Here is an 8,654-nt window from a genome sequence, read left to right on the forward strand (position 1 = left end):
AGGAGGGAAGGGAAGGGAAGGGAAGGGAAGGGGAGGGGAGGGGAGGAGGGGAGGGGAGGGCTTAGCGCAGCGTAGCGCAGCCCTGCTCGCAGTCTCACCCCGAAAAGCCCCGCCGAGCCGCTTCCAAAGGCTGCTCCTAGCCGGGTAGCCGTGATGCCCCAGGCAGGTCCCCCCCGGCCAGCTGAAGGCCCCTGCGGGTCGGGGAGAGGGGCCAGGCTTTCAGCATTCATTGGGCGACTCCCACTGGAAGATGCAGACACAAACAGGGTCTTCTTCAGAGAAGCATAGCCCCTTCCTACGCTCATCTTTATCAGAGGCATTTGAAGGCAGTGGAGCAATGACCAAGGTAAAGGGAAGGAGCAATCCCACCTTCCCTGCCGGGGTGGGATCGAGTCATCTCCCCAAAAGCCTTTATCATCTCACCCATGGAGAAGGAGTAGCAAATGAAGGGGCTGCACAGAGACAAAATAAGCACGGGCCAACAAACTCGCTCTAGCACAACTGACTTTTCCTGTAGTACCTGCTTGCATGTCCAAGACAGACAACCTGGAGGTTCAGCTGGCTCCAACCTGCCCATAAAATATGCTCCTGGAGAGCTCCACACCCATTTCTTATAAAAATTCCATCTTGTCAGAGGCTAATACAAACTGGGCAAAGTTAGGAACTGCACGGTAGGGAATGAATCAGCTGAGCAAGAGGTGTAGGTCAGTGGGTATAAGCCAGGCCTGTACCACATGTGGTACGAGATGTTGTGGTGCTGTATTTTCAGCCCACTGGGTTGCAGAGCTCAGGGAGCTTGCCCTGTGCTCACCTCAGCAGACTGCTGAGACACTGCCCTGTCTGGGATGGTTGGGAGGCGCCGGCTGGGAGGCACCAGCCAGTGATGAGCATGGAGTGTATGTCCTGTGGCAGTCAGCTCTTCTGAGCCCAACTCTCCATCCCTCATGGCACACAAAAGGCAATAGAGGGGCAGATGGTGTGGGGTGGAAAGAGTTTTCGGTGGAGGCTGAAGATACGGAAGGGGTAGGAGAGTGGGAGCCCTGCAGTCAGATGGGGGCAGTGCAGGGTGCAGTGGTGTTGCAGGGGTGGGCTGGGGGGCACAAGTGGCCAGCTTGCACATCCCTTCCCTGGGTCACCCACAGCATGGGGCTGCCACCATTGTGATTCAGGAGCCAAGCAGCTCGAGGACATTTGTGGACATAAGACAGGAGCTGACCATCACAACCCAAGAGAGACCTCTGCCCTGCCTCCCTCTCCAGCTCTGCTGGGGAGCCCCCAGCCCCGCAGCTGTGATCTCCCTTGGGAGGGCAGCGCTTGCTCCCCTGGCAGGATCCACCTGCAAAGCAGCATCCCCCACCTCCCCAAATTGCCACTGATGAGGACTGCAGTCCTCACTGCAGGAGGACGAAAGCTGCATCAGATGTGAGTCTTACCCACTGCAGTGATTCATGCTCTGTTGCAACACGGCTAAACGTGCTCAGGAGTTCTCCAAGCTTTTGCTTGGGAGATCCAGTGCTTTCTCCTTGTTTGTTACACCACATGTTACATTGATCACCAACAGGGAGCAAAAGAGCTGCTGCATCGGCCTTGTCTCAGCGTGCTAGAGCTCTCCTCGGGGCTCTTGGAGGTCTGCTGAAGCAGAGGCAGAGCTACCACTTGCTGAGCTAACTGGGGAGGTGGATGAGGGACCAGAAGCAGGGCTGCGGTCATCAGTGACCACCAGTGTTTCAGGACTCTGCTTTTGTCATGGGGTAGCATTATTAGCCATTAATAGCATGTCATTCACTCACATTTCCCTTCTAGTTTCAGTTCAGTTGAGCATTCTCAGCTCCGCCCTGGTGTAACTCCAGCCTGATAAACCCCATATTGCCTCTACCTGAGTGGTGGCTTCATTTCAGTGCATGTGGAAAGGAGGGGAGGGAGAAAGGAGGTGCAAAGATCAAGACAAATTAAGTTGAAGATGATAAATTATACACTCAGTAAAACCATAGGTAAAGCCAGCAGCATGAGCAGAGAAATTAATAAATAATTATTTGTTAATGACTAGGCTCAAATATTGACTGCATATTCCAGGCTGAGAAGTGGGTGAAAGTAGCTGGTGAGTGGGTCAGAAGAGCCGTGAGGAGATGTTGTGCTCTTCACACAACGTGCGGCTTACCCGGGGAACACCTTGCTGCAAGGCGTTGTGGATGCCCACATTTTATATGGCTTCTGAATCTCTTTCAAGAATGATGTATTTGCTGGTGCAGGAAGCCTGGTGCTGGTGAGTGGGAGAGGACACTGCAGGAGCATCGTCCTCACGCTCTGTTCTTGCGCTGTTCTCAAGGTGTTTCCTACCAGCCGCTTCCAGAAACAGAATGCTAGTCTACACAAATCCCTTTTCTGACCTAGGATAGCCCTTCCTTTTTCTTTCCTTTCGTTTTTTTTTTTCATTTTGATGCTATTCTGTACATGAAGGAAAGGCCAACGAGCTAGTTAGCAAAGATGTTTTTGTTGAATATTTTGTATATGAGACAGCCTATTTAGAGTTAATGACTTTCATAAAGGACCATGCCATCATGCATTAGCCGGCTGCGTTGCTGGCAACTGTTTTAGCCGGGGAGAACATCAGTGCATTGAGTGTTTGCTCCCGGGAAGGCTGGGCATGTGGGCAGAGACACAGCCTGCACGCAGAGCCCTGCGTTGGGCCAGAATGGTAATATGGTTCATTACATGATGTGCATCTTCCTCGCTGGCTCTCCCGGCTCAGGCTGTCAGCTTATATCCTTCCCCCATAATCCGCTGACATTCTTATTAAAACTACCATCACTTTTCCCCGGTATCTCCGCAATCAATCTTTCATTGCTTGAAGCATCACTGCAAATGCCATTTCCTGCTTCAGAAGGTCAAGTGCGCAGCCTGGATCTTCTTCTCGTCTGTCAGGAATTACCGGTTGCACCTCCTGACGCAGAGGGGTCATTGCCCTGAGATGTGCAGGAAAGATTTGACTCTGATCCATGACCTCCACTTCAAGCTCCATATAACCATGTATTTATTTTGTTTCTCTTTCACACACACATGCATGAGAGAGGGAGGTGTATTTTCCACACAGTGAATGGACCTGTGCTCCTATCTGTGTGTGTCTCCAGAGCCACAGGCAAGCAACACAGCACACCCTGGGCTTTCAGAGCAGACATGGGGCCAAGTCAAAGCGCCTGTTGTTGACAGGGTAGGTGGGCAGTGGGCCTGACCTCTGGTGCCTGTCGTTGGGTAGGTGGGCAGTGGGCCTGACCTCTGGGGAAGTGCAGACTAGCTATTTGCAGAGTAATGCAAGGATGTTTGATGCACAAAAGCTGGCTTGGCGTTACCAAGTGCAAGCCTGCAGGTCTAAAGGAGATCTCCAATGGGTCCTTCTTCAAGGGGGTGAGCAAAACGCTCCATGTTGCAAAAGGCAGGATCTGGGGAGGGAAAAGTGAAGGAACATTTGGTTAGTGGCAGGGTGCTGGGGTGAAGAGAGGAAAGCCCCAGGCAAGAAGCTACACCAGTTGCTTGCCGTGATACAAGAGCGGGTGGGAGCACCCACAGAGGCACCACTGGAGGCAGCAGTGGCTGACAGCTGGGAGAGCTGGGGATGGTATTCATTGAGATGAGCAGTTGGGTTCAAGCTGCATCAGTGGCTTGGACAACCTGAGCTGCCTGTGCTGAGGGCCCAGCCCTGGTGCCTTTTGGAGCGTGGCTGGCAGTGGCAGGGCAGCACCACGGGAACACCTCGCTTCCCCAGGTCAGCCAAAAAACTGAGATCTGGAGGCGCGGAGAAATCCTGTGCCTGTGAGTCCTGAGCCACACTGTCCCGCCTGACTGGCAATTGGGAAGAGCCAATTAGCATATTTTAATGTAACTGATTAGTGCCTGGTCACGCAGCCTGGGTGGTGGGTGTTGTTTGAAGCAGATCTGAAATTACAAGCATGCAGACACAAAACCATGAGGGAGCTGGCATGGGGGAAAGATGATTTCCCAGCTTAGCAGCTGCAGGCCCAGTTTCTCTGCTATTCCCAATGGGAAGCTGCCTTCAAAGAGCCCTGCAAAGGTCCGGGGTGAGCACTTGAAAATTAAGAAATTAGCTTTTTTAATTAACGGAATAGAGGTGGCTGGTGTGATGGCGGCTCAACCTCTGCTGCAGCTCTTCCAGCCTCTCCTTCTGCAAAGCGCGAGTCCCATGGTCTCCTGTGGGAAGGGAGAAGCATCTCGCATGGAACCGGGGGTCCCTGCCAGGCAGACCCCAGTGAGGGGTGCAGAGCCCTCCCCTGCACAGGGGGATGCGGGTCTGTCACAGCCGTCTCTGCCTCGGATTTCAAGGAGTGGGAGGTGCTGCCCTGCACTTGGGCTCTGGGAGCGGGCTGTGGGGCAGCCCGGAGGCCCCTGGCCCGGCTGCGAGGTGCTGCCCTGCTCTTGGGCTCTGGGAGCAGGCTGTGGGGCAGCCCGGAGGCCCCTGGCCGGGCTGTGGATGGGGCTGGCGCTGCCTCAGCCCGGGCTGGTGCCCGCAGCTCCCCTGCGCCCTGGGGACCCAGCAACGGTGCGCACTGAAAGCAGCTGCTGCCTACAGGAGCCCTGTTTCCTTAGTTACGGCAGGCAGGAGGTATTTCGGGAAGGAGGCAGGCAGCGCTGGGAAGGGCAGGCACCTCTCGGGAGAGGGCGGCTAACGCTGCCCTGGGGAGCAGCCTCTCTCCTGCCGCCGCCCCGGGGCTGCGCGGGGCGGGGTGGTTCACCCACACTTCCCTTACGCGGTGACTAAACTGCACGGATTTCATTTTCCGAGTGTCCGCTCGGTGCCCTGGAGTCCAGCTGGAAGAAATGCTGAGTGCCCACGGCCAGGGCTGAAGTTAGCACAGAAGGGCTGCGGTGCCGTGCCATGCCAACTGCAGGAGAAACTGCCCAGCATCGCTGGGTAAGCACAACTTTAACCTCCTCAGGTGTGAGTTTCCATCTCTACCTGGGGGATAATCCCCCACTTGTCCCAGGGATGAGAAGAAATTCATTCCTGCTTTTGAAGCATGAACATAATGTAATGAACAGGAAAAAAACCTCCAAGGAAACAAGTAATTCTGTCCTGGAAGCAGTTTGCAGGTAAGAAAGTCTGGGGACGCATTCAGGGCTGCACTACGCCGGCACTGGCCATTTTGTGCCTTTGCCCATTCCCAGCCCCGCTTCCTGGGTGCCGTGTCCAGGCCTGCCCACACCACACGGCCCTGTGAAGCCCCATCCTGGCTCCCACCCCTGCGCTAGGGAGGTGAGGGCTCTCTTTGATGGTTGCCTACAGGCAAGCCCTGGCCGAGGGGTCACGGGCTGTGCTCGCCGCACCCCAGCTGGCCCATCCTGGTGGAGAGCAGCTGGCATGGGGACATCCCAGCAGCGCCGTGCCGTGCTAGGCTGGGCTGCCAGCCAGGGGCACAGACACACTCTGGTTGCCTCCAGGAGCAGGGAGCAGGGACTAAAGGGTATTTTCATTCCTGCACCCTTCAAGTCTGCCCCTGGCCTGGGCAAACTGCAGTTTTCCAGAGACATACACCAGCTCCACGGGGGTATTCAAAGGCACATCCCTGGCTAAAGGCCACATCTTTGCCAGCATTTGGCTCCGAAGCTCGGAGACACTGGAGCTGCCCGAGGAGAAACCACCAGCCTTTTTTTTAAACATGGGCAAAATAGTCTTTTTCTCCAGACGTCATTCTCAGGAACAGTTGCACCATCTTGCCTGAAATGTGTCTAGACAAACTCATCCCGAGTGCCTGAGCCTGCCTCGAGAAATTCAGCTTAAATATTAAAGCCATAAGCGACAGAAAAGAGGAATTACAATTGGGAGCATCACACAGACAGCAGGACGCAGTGCTACAGCTCCGACTGCGAAGCAGCTCCCTGTGCCTCATCCTCCTGCTGCCTCTGGCTGCAGCTCCGCATCTCTTGCACTGCTGCAGTGTTATAAGCAGCGCGGGAAGGAGGTAACAGGCCCCTCCGCACGCAGAGCTGGAGGCTGAGCCACGCACTGCTTGTGCTTCCCAGGCATGTGGAGGGACTTAAAAACCATTGGATGCCTGAGCCCTTGTGAGACCCGTACCTGTAAGGCTCTTCTTGGGCCAAAGTCATGGCCACTGAAGCAGAACATGAAAGAGTTTTTCTCCTTGTTTGGACTCCTCTGTGTTTCCCTCTTGGTTTATTATTCTATTCTATTCTATTCTATTCTATTTATTCCAGCTAGGCACAATCTGGGCCAGAGTCAGGAAGAAACAAGTATCTCCAGGGAATGGCTTACGCACGGGATAGGTTTGCCCAGCTTTGTATGATCCCTGATGTCTTGGCGGGTCAAGGGAGGGGGGGGCGGGTGTTCACTCCTTTGGGACTGGGGCAGCTCACCAGCAGCCAGGTTGCCAGCTCTGCTCAGAAGTCAAGATTTCCCGGCAGCATTTGCCACTTTAATTGATGGAGCATATTCGTTTCCAGTTCAGTAGGTCAGAGAAACCATGGCTTATGCAAAACACAGTCTTCACTTGCTTAGAAGTAGGGTATCGAATATTGGGGACCCAGTGGCAGATCACAGTCACAAGGCATTTTAGAAAATCCCCACAGATTTGTTTCTCCCACAAGCCCCTGTTGCTCAGCGTTTGCAGAGCACATGATGTACTAAGCCAGCACAGTCCTCTCTGCTCTCTCCTGAGGCAGACAGTGTCACCTGCTGCAAGGCAGCAGTCAGGGTCTCCAAGCCTTGGTGATGCTGTAGGACTGGCGCTGGCTTGTCTGGAGTGAGGGCGCAAGCTGCGTGACTTCTCCACATCATACATATTGCTGGGGCTGAAGGAGATGGCAGTGAAAGACATTTGGAAATCTTGTTTTGTTCAGCTGTTCCCTAAAGTTTTAGGCATGTGTTTTTTGGGCTATGGTAGCTCCTAGAAGTTACCAGTTGGGGATAAAGGTCTTATTTATAGTAAAGTTTTATCAAAAGGCATTGCGTTGTAGCCCACCTGTGCTCTGCACCATGCTCCAGCAGAGCAGAAATCAGCTGAGTGCTACCTCAGCCTTGGGGAGCCTGAAAAAAAAGGAAAGACACTATGGGAGACACCTGGTTTTCACCCCTTGATTCCTCACAGTCCATGAGCTGTGCCAGCCTATTTCCACTTGCAGTATGAAGGGACATTCTTGGCTGGCAGCTCATTACATGTTTTGGTTCCCTGATGCTTCTCTTCTGGTGACTTTCATAGCTGTGCTTGTGTCGTGGTTTAATCTCAGTCGGCAACTAAGCACCACGCAGCCGCTCGCTTACTCCCCCCCACCCGGTGGGATGGGGGAGAGAATTGGAAGAGCACAAGTGAGAAAAACTCATGGGTTGAGATAAAAACAGTTTAATAATTGAAATAATATGATAATAATAATAATATGATAATAATAATAATACACAAAGCAAGTGATGCACAGTACAATTGCTCACCACCCACTGACCAATGCCCAGCCAGTCCCCGAGCAGCGGCCCCCCTGGCCAGCTTTCCCCAGTTTATGTACTGAGCATGGCATCACATGGTATGGAATGTCCCTTTGGCCAGTTTGGCTGTGCCCCCTCCCGGCTTCTTGTGCACCTCCAGCCTTCTCAGTCGGTAGAGCATGGGAAGCTGAAAAGTCCTTGGCTAGTGTAAGCATTACCTAGCAACAACTAAAACATCGGTGCGTTATCAACTTTGTTCTCATCCTAAATCCAAAACACTGTACCAGCTACTAGAAAGGAAATTAACTCTATCCCTGCCGAAACCAGGAAAGCTTGTCAGACTGGAAGGTTCTTTAAACGGCAGGGGCTTAGCCACTGGATTGTGCTTCTTCAGCCCGAAAGAGAGGAAATGAGCCCAAACAAGCCTTCAGAGAATGCTGCAGAGCAACACTGTTTACTCAGCATCTGGAGAAGCCACAGATGTGTGACCCCAGGCCCCCCATACGAGGTGGTAGCAATGAAGCGCTTGGGATGTCAGCGGGACTTCCCTGCGGTCACATTCTGGTGGCTGTTCCCTGATAGCCCAGTTGCAGGTGTGTCCCTGATCATCGTTTGGGAACACTGGTGGCTGGGCGAGACAGCCAGTACCGCACCCCTGGGTGTGCTGCTGTCCATTTCTCCAATACGGGGTGCGCTGCCTGGATCCTCATGGGTTGGAGAGATGGGGAGCAGGGTGGGATGCTTAAGGAAAACCAGGCTCTCAAAGCCCCTTTGCACCTTGATGGCTCAGGTCCCTGTCCCACCTGCCGGTCACTCCTGATGGTAGGAAGGCATGGCTGCTCTGCAGAAATAAAACCCCTAGGAAGTTTCTTAGCTATCACCCCTGCCAAGCAACTGAGCGATGCTGCATCAACGGGAGAGGTTTTGCAAATGCTGTTGAGGTCAAAAGTGCTCCCATCCACCTGCCCCTGCCTCTGTGTTGGCAGGCTGACCCCCCGTGTGCCCCCACTCTGCTGGCTGCCTGCCCTGGAGGCCCGTTCCCGTCTCTCCCTGTGGCACACGCCCGGGCAGCCATCCCGAGGAGCCCGAGCGCCGCAGAAGCTGCTCGGAGAGGCTGATGCGGCGGGCACAGCCTCAGACCCAGAAATAGCCTGAGACGCGCAGACCCCGCACCCAGGCGCTCTGCCGGCAGCTCCCCGCCCGCTCCCCG

The sequence above is a fragment of the Aptenodytes forsteri genome, unplaced genomic scaffold, assembly GCF_000699145.1.
Source record: "Aptenodytes forsteri isolate BGI_AS27 unplaced genomic scaffold, ASM69914v1 Scaffold193, whole genome shotgun sequence".
Lineage (NCBI taxonomy): Eukaryota > Metazoa > Chordata > Aves > Sphenisciformes > Spheniscidae > Aptenodytes > Aptenodytes forsteri.